The following is a 20,717-nucleotide window of genomic DNA, read 5'->3' as shown; positions in this document are numbered from 1 at the left end:
ATTTAAATGATCAGCATCATGATCATTTAAAACAAAAAGGATAAAGAAAAACCAAACCCAAGGTACTTCCAATCTCTCTGCATCCCATCCTTCAAGATGGCCACTGAGTAGACACGCTCCTGAGTACTGGGGAAATTTGAAGAGATTATCATTTCCTCTGACTCAAAAGCAAAAACAAAACAAAACCCACTCATCATCTTTCTGAAGCTCCCTGTTTAAATCTGCTTTTCAGCTGGTGCAGCATTTGTTTACCTCATAAACTCAGTCTCAGGGCGACTCAGCTTAGGGCATGGGATGATGCAAGCTTGAGCACCTCAACAAATTTGAAGAGGAGGCCTGGAGAAAGTGTGAAAGACTCCATGTTTCCTCAGCTTCCCTCCTAGCTGCCCAGTCAGATTTTCCAGCTTATGAAATAAGCTTTTTATTTCTATTACTAGTTCACATGCAGTACTGGAGGAATTTGTGCCTTACCATGAGAAAACACCTGGAGCTTTGTAAGCTGGCTCTCACACAGGGCCATTCAGTGACATCTCCATAGTGTTAGCAGATCTCAGATCATTTTCATGTGAAACAACCACGTGAAAACCCACCACTGCTGCTGGCTTTACTGGTTTAAGACTCACTGGCTGTAGACTAATTTTCCCTTTTGCTCCTTGGGGTTGGCTAGCAGGGTAGGAAATTAAAGAGGCAGCCAGGAAGAGGTGGCACCACTTCTGTATGTGTACGACTTCGGTCTACAATGGTATAATTCCAGAACCTTTCCCTACAGTAAATGCAGTGAATATTCTTATTCCTGTTCTAAAAGCAGCACTAAATGGGATGGTTTAAGATGAGAATATTTTCCCAGCTCCTGGAAAGGATTAGACACACAACCCTGAGGTGGGTGAAGTGTGTGATTGTCATCAAACTAAGAAGCCGTGTTCAGCTTGTCTTGGATTTCTTTATATGAGACAAGGGATGATTCATAAAAGCAAATGCTGAGGCCACACAGTTTGTCAAGGCTCTAGTCTAACCAGGTGTAATGAGGTTTTGCAGATGAGCTGCAGTTAAGGCAAAAAAAATAACAGATCATGGGTCAAATCCATCCCTGATGTAAGTCCAGCATCATCAGTAGGAGTTACCCACGTGTGAATCTGGCCCCGTGTTTCTCACTCATACAATAAAGCAAGATCCCTCCTGCAGCAGAATCAATTGGAAAAAGGAGAACAGAAAAAATGCTTCTTTCTTGATCACATTAAAAATAATCACTTTTTTGTTGTACAATGGGGCAGAGAAAACCAGCCCTAGAAACCAGAGTACAGTTTCCTCAGCATGTCACAGGGAGGGGAGAGAGGGGGAAATTGGCATAACCAAGAGGTTTCTTTCATCTCTGTTCAGTTCTAAATGGTGCAGGGAACAGGGGAAAGCACACCTAGATATCTATATATCTATATCTATCTATATCCATCTATATTTATATAGATATCTAGATGAGCTTTCTCCTCTTCCCTCTATCTATATCTATACATAATCTATGGATATCTATAGATAACTACATAGCTTCCATAAACACTGAGTGATTTAGAGAAAAAAAGGGCTGTATTCTTTCTGTTGATTAGACCTGATGTTTAAGAATAGTAAAATAAAAGAGATGAAATCTAATGTTTGTTGTCTCAGCTTTTCCCTCCCATTTGGCAGGTCGGTTGTGTTTGTGAGCTCTAAGGGAATGCAGAAAAGTCACATGAGGGAGAAAATTTCTGTTCACTAAAAATTACTAATCATTCTTTCCCACTAAATAAACACCACTGAAAGGTTTTTAGTAATACAAAGGTGGATTTTTTTGTTCTTTCCCTTTTCCCTCTCTTCTCCAGCTAATGATACAGATGTGCAAAATGCAGGACATGACACCCTACTAAGCATTAGGTGCAGTGTTTTGCAGGTGACAGGATCTAGATCTGAGTTCAAAATAAAAGCACAATAGCCTGAAAATCTTCTACTGCACACTGCTAGCACTTTACAACCTAAATGGCAGGAAAAGAAATTCATACAGTCATAGAATAATCTTTCTAGCACAACTTGTATTCCAGCAGCAGTGAGGTCCCCTCTGAGACTGTGGCCCTGGTGCAACTGCTCACCAGAACAGCACACAAACTAACCACATGAGACAGAAAGTTGGAAGAAAAATATACCACTTGATCTGGAATTCTTACAGCCAAAAAACTCGGACTGCTTGAGACCTCTGTAGAGGAAGTAGAAACTAGACCTGCTCCTGCATCCCAAGCCAGAGGAGTCTGATGCCTTCCATCTCCCCTCTCCCAGCACTGTTCCTCTCAGAAGGCCTTTGCTGACACATCCAGGGAATTCAGAGCTGTGCTTCTACCCACTGTACTTCAACAAACCCATTCATACCTGCTCATTTTTCTTTCCAAGGATGCTTCTCCATGCATTTCACTGGCTGAAGTTCCTCTTCCTTGGCACAGCAGCAGCAGAACACAGGTGGCAGTGAGGGGCTCCAGGTGCTGGTGTTCTCCTTCTGCAGGAGGACACCCCACTCCTACAGCCCTCTGCTCCAGCCTCCTTCATGCCATGTGTCCCACCGAGGGAGATAAACAGCAATTGTGACAGCTGACAGCAGTGTTTCCTGTGGAGCTTCCACAGAAACAGCCCCACATTCCTGGGCTAACAACTGGGGACCTGTCTGAAAATGGAGGACAAAGAATTTACTGTAAAGAAAAAAAATCAGTAGCAGCCCTGCTGTATTTAAACATTAATGTATATTTTTTTAAAAATAAAAATCAGGATGATCACTTCTGCTGACTCTATTTCACTTTGTGCCTCAGAGCACAGGTGAGAACCATCTGCTGACAGGGGGTTGTACATTTTGTCATTCCTTCAGGTGGGGATTTCCTATCCCAAGTGGGGTGGCTGAGCTTTCCTCAGGCTTAGCTGCTAAACCACTGCCCCACAGGAGTCAACTCCCAGTGCTGCAGCATTCTTGTTTTCTTACCTTGAGAGGTGACGGTCATGGCCACAAATTTACCTTATTTTCAGCCCATGACCAACAACTTTATTGTGACATGACTATGGATCCTCCACCTCTGAAGAAGGCACATTTAATTTATGTTTACACATTGGGGTTTAATTCTCTTGACTAAATTTAGACCTTCTTTGCAACAAATTTTAATTTCTGTCCTGTTCTCCTCTGTTTTTTTCCTGAGTCTGGGAGCACAGCAGACATCTAAAGGAAACAGAAGCACAATGTAGTTTTTTATCACTGCTCTAAACTAGCCTGAAATTTGTATTTTTGGGTCAGCTGCGCTCCTTGACATTGCAAAACACTAGAGCCTCTCCAGAGCATTTTTACTACACTCAGAAAGAAATAATGGAAAACCAAAAATGGTTCCTAGAGAAAGGATATAATGAAGCGTGAGCAATGTCTGGCTACAGTTCCACTCCCAATCTCTTCTCTGGACAGAACAAAGCAGGACAGTGCTCTTAAAATACATCTATTTTACAACAAGGCTAGTGGTTGCTCTGCTGCAGTGACGAGCAGGGATGTTAAAATTCTGTCACTGAGCTTTAAGACTGGCACCTTGTGGGAAGCACCTTGAGAAGCTCACAGTGCTCGCTCTGCGGCTGCCGCGGGAGTGCTGCCCACACCAGGACTGCAAAGTGCTTTGGTTGCTGGCTTCTACATCACTGACTCTTCTGCCTTGAAATATTTTGCCTCTAGAGAAGACACTCTGGAATTTCCTGAAGCAGAACATGGCATTACGTAAATCTGATGTTTTGACATACTGATATTTTTAAGCTTGCATAATTCACTGAATTCCACCGAAGTTTTTCATTTCAATACCTCAGAAGCATCATTTCTCGGTCAGTTTTAGGCTTCTTCAGAAAGATTTATTTTTTTTCCCATTGCTCCATTCCCCAGGTGTCCCAATGGAGTTTCCATGGAAGATCCTTATCATGAGAGGCTGGTGATGACATGGGTTTTGTCAAAAGTGCTTACAAGGATTGTGCTGTAAAGTTGCTGTTTTGTGGCCAAAACATTCCCTTGCAATTATCCACCAGCAATAGCTCCTGGCATCTGTGGGAGAACACAGCCTTGCAATAAGGTGGGTTAGTACTAATTACAAGATGTTTATTCAGTGTAAGTAAATACACTGTATTTTACTCATTAGCACCCAAAATGGCACATGCAATTGGAGCAACATACTAATCCAAATAGGGGATTACAGCTAAGCAGGGTGCTGAACTGTCTGCAGTTAATTTATGGTTAACCAAGACGCTCATTTACCCTGGTAAGAGCACACACCCACCCAGCAGTGCTGGGAGAGGAGGATCTCATCACACTTTGGAGAAGCATCTTTTCCTGCAGCAAACACATCAATACCAATAAGGTCATATAACATAGGAGAAGACCCAGCTTCTTTATTGCCATGAAGGTGTTTGCTATAGGAAGAGACGCTTTTTCTTTACCCAGTTAAGGATACAATGGCCTTTTTCAGCTCAGCATTTCTTCAGCTGATCGCCTAATAACTAAAGCACAATACAAATATAGTCTATTTTCTCATGTCTTGTGTTTGCTGAATCTTTCCTGTGTCCATAATCAGGGCTGATCCTCAACTAGTTTATATGAAATTTATTATGAGATCATAGGCTGGTTTCATAAAACTCACGCCCAAGTGAATGGACATTTTTATGACTGATGAAGCTTGAAGTGATTAGGAAACAGTCTCAGCACAACCCGAAATGGTTATTATAATCCAAGATTAAAATGTTTTCTCAGCAGTTTGTGCTATTGAAGTTCATGTGTACATTCATCTGCCAACCCCTTGCTGTGCATTTCACCAAGCTACCTGCAAATCAGATGGAGAGCACTGTGAGTTCGCTGAGCCTTTTAATTGTTCTCTTGAAAATGATTGAGGAAGAAGCAGACCAATAGAATAAGAGGGTGCTGGGATTATTAACCTACAGGTGAGGTCACTTTCTATGTACCAGGATGGAGGAGAGGCTATGAAAGGAGGAACAGAAGCATTTTTGTCAGAAATGAACATGAGTAGAAATAATTTGAGACAAAAAAAAAGAAATTGAGCACTGAAACTTTTAAAAAGGTAAGACCCAATGAATGGGATGCATTAATTCACTTGCTTACAGTTTTAAAAAAATAGTAGTTATTTGAACTTTAATTTTGGTTTTGTTGTTGTTTTGGTTTGGTTTTTGGACAGTAGTTCTACTTCTCTTGGTCTAAGGCATATTTTTGGAGTAAACCTCATTTTCTAGGGAGTTGTGGAGCTTTGTTTTGTACTTCCACATTTAGGGCCCAATGCTGTTCTGGTGGAATAACCTGGGCTTTCTGCCCACCAAGTTACTCTTTCTCCATTTCCTTAATGGGGCAGGGGAAGAAAACAAAGTGTAAAAAAACTTATGGGTTAAGAAGGGGATTGCTTGCCAATACACATCACCAACAAAACTGAAATAACTAGTTTTTGGGGAAAACATTCTATTTTCGATTTAAAAATAGAGAAGGAAAGTAAGAAATAAAAACACTCTCTCCACCTTGCTCCTTCATTGCCAACTCTTCTACCCCCTCCCCATATTTGGCACAGGGAGATAAGGGAGTTCATAACTTATTGTTTTCCACTCTTTCCCTGCACTCTTCCACTGCTCTGGCATAGAGTGCCATCCATCCCATGGCATGCAGTCCCCCAGAAACTTGTCCTGTGTGGCACCAGTTCTTCAAGAACAGCTCCAGCATGGGCTGTAGCTTCCTTCAGGGCTCAGGCCCCTGCTGCAGGGTGGCTGCCTGTTCCATGTTTGCCTTCCTGGGCTGCAGGGGAACAACCTACTTGGATGTGGCCTTCTCTATGGGCTGTGGGGAATCTGCCCCCCTCTTAGAGCACCTCTTCCCCTTCCTTCAATGCAGACCTCAGTTTCTTCTGCACTTTTTCCTCATTCCTTTCTCTTGTAGCTGTTGGGCAGTGTTTGTTACTCCTTAGATGAGTTTTCACAGAGATGCCACCAGCATTGCTGCTGGGATTAGTTTTGGCTGGGTCCTTTTTGGAGCTGGCTCCGTCTGATATTGGGGCAGCTCCTGGCCTCTTGTCACCCCTGCAGACCACCTGCCACTACCAAACTGTGCCACATAAACCAAATATCCTAATTCATTCACTATGGTTTTGTGATTGAGGAGGGGGGGAGGAAATCCTGAAATCATGCACATATCTGTTCTGTGTTTATGCTTGACTACATTTAGTCTCTTGACTAAACACATGTTCTTGTACACTTCTGTAAGCTTGATTTATCAGCTGTTTCTTCCTATTAGGTTCAAACTAACAGGTATTGCTATGCAGTGAAATCTCACCACAGTGTTCAGGGCTTTTCATGTGGCTGGTCACTGTGCCCTAACCCTAGATGTATGCACTGAATAACCACATTGTTCATTTATAATGTCCTTGGCTTTTCTATAGCCTTGTCCCTATGATATTACTTGTGGGCACAGTGGGCTGGATTGAAGACAGTGAAGTTAAAAGTGGTGATGTATGCAGCTATGTAACTGTGAGGAGAAATGTATTGATTCCCCATACCTCCTTTTCTAACCTGCTGTAAGGTGTTTCATCATGTAGGACATCATGGAGATCTTATATTTGTTACTTAACATACATTGAAAGGTCTGACTTCTCTTCCTTGCTGGCTTTCTGAATGGGAAAAGCTGTTGTTAACATGTCTTGTGTGTCAGAGATCAGGCTGCTCATGATAGCTCATGAAGCTTTGAACGTATATAGTAATAGAGAGGAATGGCAAACTGTTATATTAATGTAGCTGAAGCACAAAAAGTGAAACTATTGACCTTGCCAGCTCTGCATTTGGGACAAATGTTACTGCAGTGAACAGAGTAACTTTAGCAGATGTCAAATAGAAGTTGTTTTGAATTTCGATTTGTGTATTTATCTCTGGTATAGATAAATGTGAATGCCTGAGAAGGGTGAGCAAATTCCTAAAGATAGTTGCAATTTTGCATAAGTCAAAATTTATTTTTGTGAAAATTTTAGTTGTAGACAAAGAGGCCAGTAATGAAATAGAAACAAAAATTATTTCCCTGGGTTCCTAAGTCACTGAAGAAGTATTTGCTAATTAACTTCCTTTTCTAAAATAATGCTCTTTCAAATCAACAAAACAAAAAGCCTTTGTTACCACTCTTGCCCAGCATGGAACTGGTATTCCCCAAATGGAACCAGCAGGTATCCAGTAGGTCACTCAACACAGCTCCTGACCTCCCTCAGACAAAAGATCCTAAGACTTACAGTGGCTGCTACCAGGAGTATATAAAAGATACTGTAACAACATATATCAAGAGGTATTAAGAAGGTTGTGTTGAGAGGTATGTGTACCTATATAAATACTACAGGGACAAGCAAAGTGTTTAGCTGCTTTCCATTCCTTTCATCCAAATCCAGTATCAAAATGAGCCTTGCAGGGCAGTGTATGGGAACGTGCAGCTTATCAATGGGCTGCTTCCCAGGGGTGTTATGTGCCTGCCCAAGGCCCCTACTTCATGGAAGTAACTCCTGCCCCATAGCTGATTTACATGGCCTTTCCACTGTGTGCAGCATCACATTTTCTGAAGCAGCTGCTTCCCCAGCAGGGAATGAAGCTACTGGGGGCAGAGGTGCCCAGGCCCCACACTTGGCCAGCCAGCTGTGGGTTTGTGTGGCTTGCATTGCTTGGGGCAGCCCAGGAACGCTGTCCCTGCTTCTTCCACAAGAGAAAGCCTATGCAGCTGAGCCCTGTGCTGTTCCCCAGTCCCAGGCCAAGTGTCTCAAGCAGTCTCCACTCAGCCCCTGGCACACAGGTTCCTCGGGCACCACGGCACAGGGAGCGTTCCGGGGAAGCCCGAGCCGTGGCCATTAGTGCTGTGCTGACAGCAGCCTCTGTGGATAACGAGAAGCCCTTCTGCCTCACTGCTATTAAACTGCTGCCTTTTCACGAGAGGAATCCTGAATCTTTCCTCAAACCTAAACAAAAAAGTCAGTCTTTTATTCGTTTCATCATTATCTAGGGCTGCCACATTCAAATGATGCTCCAGCAGTCCCTTCATTTCCGAGTGCACACGTCGAGAAGGGATTGGAAGCCTTTTGATTAAGAATAAGAGGTGATGACACTACAACCAGTGCAGGGTTGTCATCATTACCATGTACCTGCACTTCCACAGAGCTCTCGCTCTGGGTTGCCTCTGATATAAAGCTGCCGTACTCTGTGCCCTAATTGAATGGAACTATTTTATAAACATGCATTCCCTGAATCCCAGAAAAGATCCTTTTAGAGGGGAAGATATGGGGAGGGTGGTGGGGAGGTGAGGAGCTAGATGGGCTCAGTTCCTGGCAGACCAATTTTGTCTGTGAGAGAGATTTCTTTGTTCTCTGCAAAACTGCTTGTCGTCTACGAGCAGATATCATGGGGTTTTATTCCCCTGCAAGTCAAATGAATGATCTGACCACCCACTTTTAATCCTGTGATTTTCTGCTTTTGGCCTGGATTACAAGTCACATATGGCCACCTTTAGAGCATAGCAGGCTCTAAGTTTACACAAGGCACCTAAGGGAAAACATCCCTTCCTCCCTGGCCCTATTTGTTAACTGTTCACATTCAGTAATTTAACTGAGTGACTTGGTCATAGCAATGACCTTTTGGTAGCAGCACGGGGAGGAAACCTGCTGTCTACCCACCAGGATGCTCTCACGTGTCTCGTGAGGTTGTATTCATGCTGCATCCTAAACCCACACTGCTGATTGTAGGAGTGACACTGAAGACTTGTTAAGCAGTGTCCCTCTTTTCAAGCACTCTGTGCTCACATTCTGGAATACCCACTGGTGATTTACTGTTTTCCAGGTTAACTTTTAAGTGCTGATTTTGACCCATATTCCTGTCCTGGCTATTTCTCTGTTCCCATGTGACACAACTGCAGCTGTAGCAGGTACCAGTGCTGTACCCGAGCCTCAAAGGGTGCTGGGCCCGTGCCTTGGTACAAACTTGTCCCCCAGTTGCAGTTCAATAGTTAAACTAATTCTCTGCTATCTGTGTGTTTAAAGGTGAAAGGCTTTTATTGTTAAACAAGCTTTCCCTGGAGCCTACGTTTTAGTAAGAATACTCTAAAACTGCTGTATGAAATTATATTAATAGACAACAAAATTACAGCCAATTTCTGGTACTATTTCAATAGCTGTGTATGAAATTTACTGCATAAGGGATGTTGAGTTAAAAGTGGTCAGAGGAGCTACTTTTATCTTGGCTTACATATAGCATTACATTTACACCTGAACACAGGGTGAATTATCATCCAGAGGAGTTGAGAAGGAATCTCTTTTCTCTGGGAATGGCAATTATATTTGATTAGGTACATGGGAGCTTTTTCCTCTCCTGGCCAAGGAGCTGAGGGCAGTGCTTTGAAGACACCCAGCCTCATGATCAAGGTATAAAGCATAATGACAAATGTGAAGTTCCTGCAGGGTCAGAGTCGGCTACAATAGTTCAGGGGAGAGGGCATCGGACTGGGACTTAAGAGGCTTGACTTGACTGCCCTGTTCTTCCACTGGGCTGCAGGACAAATCACTTCCTTTCTGTGCCACAGTTTCCTTATCTATGAAATGGTGGTAATGAGCCTTTCTTCTTCATTTCTCTTTGTAATCGCTCCAAGAGCTGCAGGTAAAACACGCTATACAAGCACTTGGTATTACTGTGTTTGATTTGTGGGATTTTTCTGTGTGATATCCTAACGCAAGCAGTTGTTCCAGATTTGCACACATGAGCTCAAGGACTGTGGTGTTTGTCATCCTGCTGTTAACAGCTCTTCCCTGAAATCATTTGGATGTAAAGGTAGTACCCTGGGTTTGTTTTTGTTAGGATATCTGCAGCCTGGAATCTTAGTGCAGCAGGATTTGTTAGTGAAGCATAGCCCTCAAACAAAAGCCCCCAGAGGATGTGCCTGGTCAGATGCTCTCCTTTACAGAACGAACCCCCAGGTCCTTTTGCCTCCGGTATCTGTTGGTCTCCTGTTGAGAGCCCTCCATGCCTGTGGTCATCAACAGTTTGCCAACATGATGAGGGGGAGGAAAAAAAAACCCCTTGACATGTGTAGTAACCTAAGCCTCATTCCAAATGTGTTTGCTCAAGCATTGCTAAGGTTTCCCTTCTTCCCATCCCCATCACTTCTCCCTCAACCTGCCTTTGTTTCAAGATGGGAGGAGGCTGCTGGAGGGGTGGGGGGTTTCTGTGGCAGTGCCTGCTGTGATCAGGGCACTCTTTGTTTGACAACGTGTGCAGAGTCCTGGCAACCTCTTGTTAATGAAATGCCTTGAGAGGCAGAGTCCTAATTGTGAGGTGATACCCCAGCGAGTGTCAGAGCAGGCGGGGTGTGCATGATGCTCTTTAGTTTGGGTCACTGGAAGTGAGAGATGCAGGAGGATGGTAGATTAGTTCCTGCTGAAACCTGAGAAGCTGCCTGTGTTGGTGAATGTCACCCAGTTCTCGGCAAATGCATTCAGACAAAATCACTGAAATCTTGGGTTTCAGGCCTAAGTGACCACAACAGGCACTTGTAGGTCCTGCCTGTGGAATAAACATTTGCTGGACACATTTCAGCATAATAATACTTTGTGCAGCAAGCAATCTCTCACCACCCTCTCTCTTCTCAGTGTTGTGACGATCCAAAGGCTACCCAGAACACAACTTTGTCAACAGCTCCTAGAATTATTTTATTAAAAGGTTGCATAACTTCCCTTGACCAGATGTCAGTGTGCAATATTTCCTTGTGGAGTGCCTTTTTATTTAACATACTGTTTTTCCCCTGCCTGTTCTGTGGAGCTGGACAGTAGGGCAATGACAGGAGATGCAGGACATGCAGCCTTTCCACTGTTGTAATATACAGATAATGCTTGGTGCCTGAAATAGAAAAATTGGTGACCTGAAATAGAAAAAATAATTGTCCAAGGACAGGTTTCCTCTCCTCCACATGTCCAGCTCATCTGCTGAACAACATTTTGGAATAGGAGCTCTACAACATTGACCAGCACTGTCTGGTAAAAGATCTCACTCTGATGCAATGAGGTTTTTTAGTGGTAAATAGATTCTCAGAATGTCCAGAAAAACAGAAAATAGTGCTTGCAGAGTGAGGTCTGGAGCCAAGTCTCTTGACTCCTAGCCCAGTGTGTCACCTGCAATGAGATCTTGTTGCAGGGTTGGAGTTCCAGGATGCTACTGCACTTTTATTCCAGAGGACTGCTTGGAGCAAGCAGTGTGTTTTGTGAAAATTAAACTTTGACTGTAGAGCACTTATAACAAAGTGAGGACAATGAACATGGCTTCAAGGCTGTGAATACTATGAAGAAGTGCTTCTCTTGCATTTTTTAAGGCTTTTCTGCAGTATTTAACCCTCAAACCCTCCTCCCATTTCCAAAATTTATAGAGCCAACCATGAAATTAGAGACGTGTCAACTGGAAATAAGGAAGCATTTGACTTTGACACTAAAATTAATTAAAGTGTTATTACATTGATTTCTGCAGCATCTGTTCCAGTTGTATGCAGAAATGCTGGTGTGCGCTACGGGGCCATTTCATACTGGTGGAATTGGATGCTGTGATCAGCCATATGCTGATAAAATTATTCTTTTGTCAGCATGTCTGCCTGGAATTGCTTCAGGAGCTGGAAACATTCAAAGCAACAATGCTCAGTGCTGAGTGCTTAAGATTGCTGATGTGAAAGGGACTTTTGGTGTAGTTCCACAGTCCACATACGCTTCATACCTCACAGGTTGGCAAGTCTGTTCCTGTGTAAGCAGCTAAAAATGGGCTTTTAAAGCACTTCAGTTTTGATATCCAACTTCGTTTACTGAATGGGTTATAACTTATGTTTGCAAAGCTCCATTCAGCTCTAGTCCAGTTAAATCTGGTTCTGTTGCTACTTTGGGGGAGATTGTGTCAGACACCAGAGTAGTTGGGGTAGAAGAAAGCTGGTGTAAAAACCCTGCTGACTGTGTCAGGTGGAAGGTATCAATAATTAGGTTTATTTGTTGGATGGTCCTTTTTGACCTGTGTTTTGTTTGTGCAGCTTATACAGAGATCAATCCCAGGCACCAAAATCCATCATAATATAAAAGGTTTGTGAGAAAAACAGAGCTGCATTCACACTTTTCCTTCTATGGTTTGCATCCAGAATCTTCAATGAGTCCCTGTTTCTCAGTTCACAAAGAATATGAGATTGATCAGATGCCGCAGGAGAACACTAAAGAAGAAAAGTGAACAAGCCACTGCAGTGGTTTGTAGAGTAATGACAGAGGAACTGAGTCAGTCCTGAGGTCATCTGCATTTCTCTGTGTGGTCAGCATTGCACATGGAGCCCTGCTATGATATAAAAAAAAATTTTGTGGGCCAGTTCTATCCATGGTCAAGACACCCTGATGATGAGCAGAGCCTCATCTGATTATCTGGGTACTGTCCATATCAGTAATTAGTCCCTGAATATGCACCTGAAGCAGAGCTGTTGCAAGTTGTTTTTTTTTTTCTTTTAGGAAAAGTGGCCATTTAAAAATCGGTATTATGCTGGAGAATTCTCACAGTTTCTGTTTACAGTTGTAAGCAATTCTCTTCAAGCCTTGAAAAGGATGTAATTATTTGCTTTTACAGTTAAAGCCACAGAAGCAGTGAGCTATTGTTGCATGCTCCTTGAAAATGTGCTATCACTCTTGATGACTCTTACGTCTTTAATCAGTTAATAATCATCACTGGTTTAGGATAAAAATGCCCAAGTAAGCACAAACACTTGCTCTTTAAGGAACTAATCTGATCACTTTTGGATGTTTTGCACTTGTTGGGGCTGTGCACAAGCACCAGGCACTGGCTCAGCCTCAGCTCCAAGCCCTGAAAGGTTGGTGCTGTGTAACAACTCCATCAGATGTCACCACAAGGTATTTGTCTGTTGGCAGTGGCCAGCTGAGTGATTAGCTGACACAGCTCCCCACTCTATGGGTCACTGGCAAAACAGACAGGCTCAAAAATTTAAGACATTTGTTCCAACTCCTCCTGCATGTCTTGCCTGCTTCATTCTGCTATCAGCTCACTTGTCTTGTGCAGGCAAAACACACATTGACACTTAAAACAAGCTGTTCAAAAATAGCCACGCAGCCCATTATTTTTTTGGAGGGGAGATTTTTTTGTGGCCTTCCTACAGTTTTTTGCTCTGTCTGGTGGAAAGGAGTGGAGAGGCAGCTCCATCTTGCATTGTGAGGACTGTGTGCCCTCACTTGCACCAGGGTTACCCAGTAACTACACTGAGTTCCTGACTGTGGCCTCAGTTTTGTGTCCTGATTTCACAGTGGTAGGAAAACCCACATTAGCCCACAAAGCTGATTTTAGGAGGCATGTACAGCTTTTTTGTCTCCAGAAGTGCAGCAATCTGATGCCACACTGAAATGGGAAATTTGTTTTCATCAAGTTGCATTTCAGGCTTGTCCTTCCCACCTCCTTTACTCAGGCAGAAACTGTGTGAACTATAACAAAGGGATAATTTGGTGGTTTGAAAAAATAATAATGGTAATGTTTGTAGCCCTGTAGATTAGAAGTATAAATGAGTGTTACAACCGTGAGCTGTAGCTAGCCATAAAAACTAATGCCCAAAGATAGTAATAGAAAGTACCAAAGATCTGTAGTGGAGCTGGTGGTTTAAGAAAGAGACAGTCCTTTCTTGTTACAGCACAAAGAAAAAGATTATCTGCTTTACTTAAAGTTGCATTTAGCTCTTAGGAGAGTTAAAAGTTTTTTTCCATTTAACATTCAGTTTATCTGAGAATTACCTCCATGATGTTACACCACATTTCAGGTCCTGTTTTCCTCTATTTCCTCCCTTCCACTCAGTGTATGTAATTCTCTCTTGAAGTGTTAATGGCTAGTGAGGAAAGCTAAGGGTGGGCCCAAGGTGATCCTGCTGGCCAAGAATCTTGCCTACATGGAGGAAGGTAAAAGAGCAGTTTTCATGGACTATAAAAGACAAGAGTGTGATTGAAAGTCAGGGGATATATTTAGATAGAACAGGATCGTGTCCTGTGTCTAGTTTCCATGGTGTCAAAGTCTTAGCTAAATCCTCATATCATAAAAATAAAACTAGACAGAAATGCACTGTTTTAATGTGTCAGAGGGGCAGTAGGATTTGAAGATCTTGTCAACACAAAAAACAGAGTATTATTCTTTTGTAGGAATCAGCACACGAAAGATACTACTCAGTTGACCACAAATACAAATGTTGACAGACACAAGCCAAAGAATCTTTTTGCCATGTGTGTAAAGGACTTTATGTAACATACACTGGGTTTAAAGCACCCTGAGGAAGGCCCACATTCTCCTAATATTAAGGGTTTAACTTCTGGCTGAGAGGGAGAAAAGTTGTTCAGATCCTTAAAGCAAAATATTTTACTGTATTGGTTGTGAGAAAAAGACATGTAGCATCCCACTGAGAAGCAAGGCAGAGGAAAATACATCTACCACTCCTCCATGCAGACCCCCAGTCAATTTACCACTCTTTCTTCATAAATCTTAGCAAAAATCAGTGGCTGAATTTTAACACACACCCCTTTTTTCATTTTTCCTTTTTCTTTTCTTCTTCCCCCAGAAGATGTGAAAACCATGAAATGCACAAATATTTCCTTTCTCTTCTTTTAAACCTGAAGAGGAAAAAATTGATCAGAGGACACATTGCTGCTTACTTGCATGTGTCTGTGAGCCTGGTTGAAAGCAGAGATGGCTTTATGAAACCCTTGTGTGCACACTGCAGTATTTTAGCAGTCCTGTCCTCAAGACTACTGAAGTTACACAAGTCTGGGGGTGCCAGGGACTCTGCAGTAACAAGCCCTGGCTTTGCACTCAGGCTAATTACTGCTGAAGTCCGAGGGAGCCGGATTATTTCCTGCCAGAAAGTGCTTGAGCTGCCGCAGAATGAATTCTGTGTGCAAAACCGTTTGTGTGGGTTTTACTGTTTTCCATCCTGAATCCTGAAACTGAGGCAGAGCAGAAATTAAGCAATTTGCCAGGGGCTGAAGAGAGGCATAGACTACGAGGGGAGAGGGGTGGGGCTGGTGACTCCCAAGACACATTCATCACTTGGCAGATTGTGCTGTCCTACCAGCATGCATTGCAAGGAAAATTAACTACCTAAATGAGATGATTTTGAAAGGACTTTTTTTAGCATCTCCCTCTGCTGTTTTTTTTGGTAGATGAAAATATGGGAAGTTAGCCAAAACTGTGTTCCTGTAATGGCCAAATGCTATTCAAGCACCATTGCTAATGAGAGCAGGATTTGGCCCTCTGTTTGCCTTGTGCTCTTCTCTCTGCTCTATAATACGTGATAGTGGATCAGGTGTTGCCACTGCTCAGAAAACAGGAGAGGCATATTCACAAGAGAAGCTCTAAAACTCATTGAATTCACTGCTAATTAGGGAGAGGAGAGAGCCCTGTGTTTAACACTCTTGCTGAATTCTTGCAATAAAAAGTCCAGCTTCAAGTATATTTAAATTTTTACTGCCAAGTTAAACCCTTGCACAAAAAAAAAAAAATCTTACAATGGAAATGCTGACAGGTCCTTAACTATAGTAGCAGTAGCAGTCTCTGCTATAATAAAGATGTTGCATGTTATCAATAATCCTCTTTTTGCCTGAATCCCTGTCTTTCTAAAAAGAAAGGGCTTACTGACTGGGCAAATCTATTTATAAATTTTGTCTTGGCACAAGAGGAGCATATCGACAATGCAGTGGAGATCTGGGGAGGCAGCTGGCCTGACTGCACGCAAGCAGCAAGCTGAGTGTCAAAGCAGGGCACTTAAATTTTCTCTCATTCCTCTAAAAGTGGGAGTGGGAGGAATTAGGAAGAGGAAAAAAAAAAAGCTTTCCTTTGAACGAGGCAGGGTCAGAGGAGCTACAAAAGATTGAGTAAACTGTCACCCTTGGCTCACTGAAGAGCTTTGAAGGGCTTTCACAAGCTGCTCACCAGTGGATGGAGTCATCTGGACTGGGAGCCAGGGTGTGCGAGCATTTATAGCCCGTGCTGAGGCACGTGTGCCATGGCAGCCCGGGCTGATAAGGACAGCTCTTCCTGCAGTTTGCTGACAATTTGCTTTGCATAAAACAATGGAGGGGTAAAGCTGGAAGGGAAAGAGCTAAGGTCTCAAAAACAACACTTTTTTCCCCCTCTCTGTGTCATTTTAAAAGGGCATTTTTCTTTGGATATGGTGTGTTGGGTTTTACATCTGTTCACTCCTAAGCAAAGTCTTGCAGAGAAGATGATGGACTTATTTAATCAGCAGCACAAACAAGCAAAAGTTGAAGTCCTGTCCTTTATCCTCTTTTCACACTACTAATAGTCTAATAAAATTGGACTTTTCCCTTCAAATGGTAAGAAATAGTGATGGCAGTACTCCTTAATGTTCCTGTATACCTGCAGCCACGCAATACCAAATAATTGTCCTATTTTCCCAGGACTTAGGCCCATTCCAGTGTGATAGAGAATAAAGCCACCTAGATATTTACTAAGTGACTGTATTCCTGTGATAATCAAAGCTTTGTGAGTTTATTCTTTCTCCGGTTATGAACGGTTTTGAAAATCCCACTCTGAATGTACATGGCTGTCCTCTATTACATGGATGTCAAACTTCCCTCTCCTTATACCCAAAGGCTAAAGTTTACTCAAAGCAAAGAACAGCAAGGATCACATTGCTCTCGCCAAAATAGCTTACAACATGCAACCAATAAGTAGGTCACTTATCTGAATGGGATACTGTATAAGTAGCATGTTTGCCACAAGAGACTTATGAGCGAGTCCCCTATGGTGCACATATAATAGTCTGTCAGTCTGATTCAATTGCCACTGATGTTTCAACTAGACCTTGGTTTAAATGGGGCTGGATCAAGGGGTGTGCATCACGTATCAACTGTGGATGGGCCTTTTTCCACAAGGGCTTACTGAAGTCGCTGGGGATGTCACAAAAGGCCAAAATTGATTGTATAACTTTTTTCAATCTTCACAAACTACTTGAATGATCCAGATATATTCCTGCAGAAAATGCAGGGGAGGAGAATAATGCACATGGCAGTGTTAGCTTGGGGCATCGATGAACTGTTCAAATCTTGCAGATGACCTGACTCTGACCCTTTTAGCAACTAAAGAATTTCTTTTAGGTTTGTCTTCATTCTCTGCTGGCTTTGGAAGAATGGCTCAAAGTTAGGAGGAAAATGATAGAGATGAAATTCCCAACTAAAGCAAAGGAATTCTGAAAGTCTTGCTGGAGAAGCTGTAATTTGGGGAATTGTCTGCTGGCCGCTTTTGCAAATGGAGCAATAGTTTGAGATAATAGTTTGAGAAAGGAGTTATGATTCCAGGCTTGGAGCTGCTGAAATTCTCTTCCAGTGCTGTGTGTTTCAGCAGCACTAGAGGAAAATCTCCCTCCCTCTGCAGTAAAATTCCATGTAGGGAAGAGCATGACCCAATGTGTTTAGGTTTAAATTTTGGCATGCCTTACGTGGAAGATAACCTTTGACTGCAAGGGTCCAGGAACGCACTCGCTGCAGGAACCATCCAGCTGAAATCTCAGTGACGAGTTTGCTTCCCTCTGACTTTTGAAGACTGTGACTATAATTAGGAGGTGCCTCTGATGGATTCCTCCAACACCTCTTCTCCAAAAGGACAGAAGTCAGACTTCTGTGGCTAGTGGGAGATCAAGTGTGAAAGTCAAGACTCCAATTCTATTGCACTGGAAAACCACTATGAAGGGGTCAACAACATCATTCATTTCCAACTATTTAAAGTGCTGGTAACAAGATACAGAAGAAGAATTGGCACCGACAAAAGATTATTTTTCAATGACAAATTAGTTCTTCTGCAGCTTTCATTACAAGAGTTGGCTTGCTTTGGGGAACTGTTCTTCAGTGGTAGAGTACAACATTTTTGAGAGGTTTAAAAAAACCACAACACCTGAAAAAGCAACTCTCTTGGTCTTTTGCATAACTGCATATGTTCAAAATCTGGTGGGTCAGTCTAGGGTAGAAGAGTTGAGCTTTGAACAAAACTGAACAAGAGCAGACTGCTGGATTGAACACTCTACAACTGCCTGTTTTGTAAGGGAGGGGAGATGCTTGTGGATTTATTCCCCTGGGTATAGTATCTGCAGTTTCAAGGAACCAATCTGGTTTCAAGGAACATGGAGAGGAAGAAGGAAGTTGTGCATTATTAGATGCTTTATAAAAAACATCCTGATTCCACCCTCACCCCTCACCTTGATATTGCTCTCCCTATAGGCGGCACAGGTTTTACCCCCAGTCTTTGCACAAAATTTCAGTGCTGAAAAATACATTTAAACCAACTGTTCTGGTTAAGGTGTGAAATTAACTGTGATCATCACTCAGGCCAAGATACTTTACTTCAAGGAGCACACTTTAAATCTGTGTACAGCAACCCTGGGTGCCACCATCACAAATTATGTGCATGTGGTGTGTCACAGAGAAGGAACATGTGACCAGGGCTTTCATTAGATGGCAGACTTCCACATTAAAATGAACATTAGCAATTTCAGCCTCCAAAGCACTTCTGAAAACAGTTAAAAGGCACTGAGAGCAATAAAGTATTAGCCATTAGTAAGAAGTTAAAATCATTTCCCAAGGGGCATCTTGTGGTGCTTCAGCTTTGCACAGTTTGCTGTCTCACACTTCCTTCCTCATTAGGTTGGCATTGGGATAAAAGAGCAGAATGGGTCAGGAGGTCCTGTTCCAAGTAATTAGAGAGTTGCTTCTTTTATCTAAGTGTACCTTGTTAAAGTATATCAGTGTCAGCCAGGTTAATTGGAACTTTAATACATAATTGATGCTAATTTATGGTCATTTTGGTTCCAGGATGCTGATGCAGACCCCAAAGTCAGGATACAGTTTTCTTGCTATTAATTATCCAATATCCCATTGGAAGAAGAACCACAACTTATATTCTATAGATTTTCTGCCCCAAAACCCCTTGGTTCACTTGTTTCATGTTTGGTTTAAAAAGATCCTATCTAGCCTCAGGAAAAAAAAAACAAACAAGTAAATATTTATTTCTGTTTTCACCCATCAAGTTACTCAATGTTCAACTCTGCTGCTGTGAAGAGGGCAGAACTCCAACTCTGTAGCTGAACTATCATTCCCCAAAAATGCTTTTCCTCCTAAAATTGACAAAATATGCATGAAGAAAGAAATAAATGCTATCGCCACATTTTAATTAATTTTAAAAGTGAAGTTAGAGCTGTGCATTGGCGGATCTATGAGAACAAAACACCTAAAAAAGGCAAATGAGAGCCAAGTGCCCTGAATCTTTGAAGCACATGGATTTCCCTGAGCTTTGGACTGTCCATGGGATGGGGGCAGCAGCTTTCCCTGAACAGCATTATTTAGTGTGGTTGGAGAACTGAGATTTGCATGGTGGTGTTTCATCTGAACCACCTGGGAGACTTTTTCCCTCATCACTGCAGTGACCAAGAAGTACAAGAGGGGTCGGGGTCAATCTGCAGATCCCATGTGAGATAAGAAAAATCACAGGAGCCATAGGATGGCCAGACCATTCATTTTCCTCACAGTTTGCACATCTCAGATTCAATGTCCCTGGGCTTTCAGTACTTGTACAGGCAAAACATGAGGGATGCTTTTCTCATTAGTTTAGCTGAAATTTTAGTCAGATTTTCTCTAAAGAGGATTCTTGTAGCATCTAAGTACGACAGGGATTGCACAGAAAATATGCTATTATCAGATGTCCCTGTCTAAACATATCCAAAACCAGTGCTGTTTCTGGGGATAACAATGGTCCTACAAGTACTCTGGAAGTTCACCTGCTCCTGTATGTTGCCAGGTACTTGAACTGGTTAGATCTGATACGTGTACAACTGGTTCCTCCTTTAATTTATTCCTCAGTTGATTTTGTTCTCTGGAAACCAGATGTGGCATAACATGATAAAATACCTGTAGTGGGTTATGCTGGAACATGACACGACATGTGTCAAGTTTCTTTTGATCCCTTCTGAGATCAGGTATCAGTCAAAAGGAGGTCATTTTAATTACCAATGATTAATTAATTAGATGATTGTTGGACAGATGAATCCAAAGATTATATAGCACTCTTAATCAGTGTCTGTAACCTAGAAGAAAAATTAATATTTTTTTTTAAGATGAGAAATGGAACTATTTAAAATTATTTCAAAAGCAAAATGTAGCTCAAAATGTCAGTTATTTGTGTGATGTTTGTGTAGCATTTTAAAAGTGATGAAATAAGTAGCATCTCTCAATACAACCTCGTGAACAGTGGCAAATAATCAGGAATCACTCTGCATTTCAGAAACTACCTCTTGATTTAAATATATTTCCACCCCATTTTGGTTTTCAGATGTCCAAACTGAAATACTTCTATTCATGCTGCTATTTAGGGACTTGAGTGCTGTGCAGAGCTGGACTGCACCAGCTATTCCATGTGGATCCTCCTGCTGCTGCTGCTGGCTGGGATGGCTGGGGACCTGCAGGGTGAAATGATCCTGATCAAATCAAAGCAGCACTGATCACAGAAAGTGAGGTGCAGACATCAGAATGGGGATGCTTTAGCAGCAGAAAAATCCTTTAGGTCAGATCTGCTGTTTTCAAGGATGCCTTGTGTGTTCCACATCTTCATAAATGCTGGGCTCCTGAGGGCAC

The 20,717-nt window shown here is 42.3% G+C and overlaps 1 protein-coding gene across 5 annotated transcripts in view; it reads left to right on the top strand.

Moving 5' to 3' along the window:
- Window positions 1-20,717, top strand: part of ATP11B (ATPase phospholipid transporting 11B (putative)) — a 265,918-nt gene that overhangs the window by 148,255 nt on the left and 96,946 nt on the right. Inside the window, exon 1 of one of the 5 annotated variants that reach the window (XM_086844010.1) lies at window positions 4,975-5,096. The exons of 3 other annotated variants lie outside the window; for them this stretch is intronic. The gene's annotated coding sequence lies outside the window, so the exon portion shown is untranslated. Of the gene's footprint in view, window positions 1-4,974; window positions 5,097-20,717 lie in introns of those variants that run through there. One more of the 5 variants, XM_086844007.1, reaches the window with a different exon arrangement.

The sequence above is a fragment of the Cyanistes caeruleus genome, chromosome 10 (assembly GCF_971803275.1).
Source record: "Cyanistes caeruleus chromosome 10, bCyaCae1.hap1.1, whole genome shotgun sequence".
Lineage (NCBI taxonomy): Eukaryota > Metazoa > Chordata > Aves > Passeriformes > Paridae > Cyanistes > Cyanistes caeruleus.
This window is presented reverse-complemented; position numbering and strand designations above follow the sequence as displayed.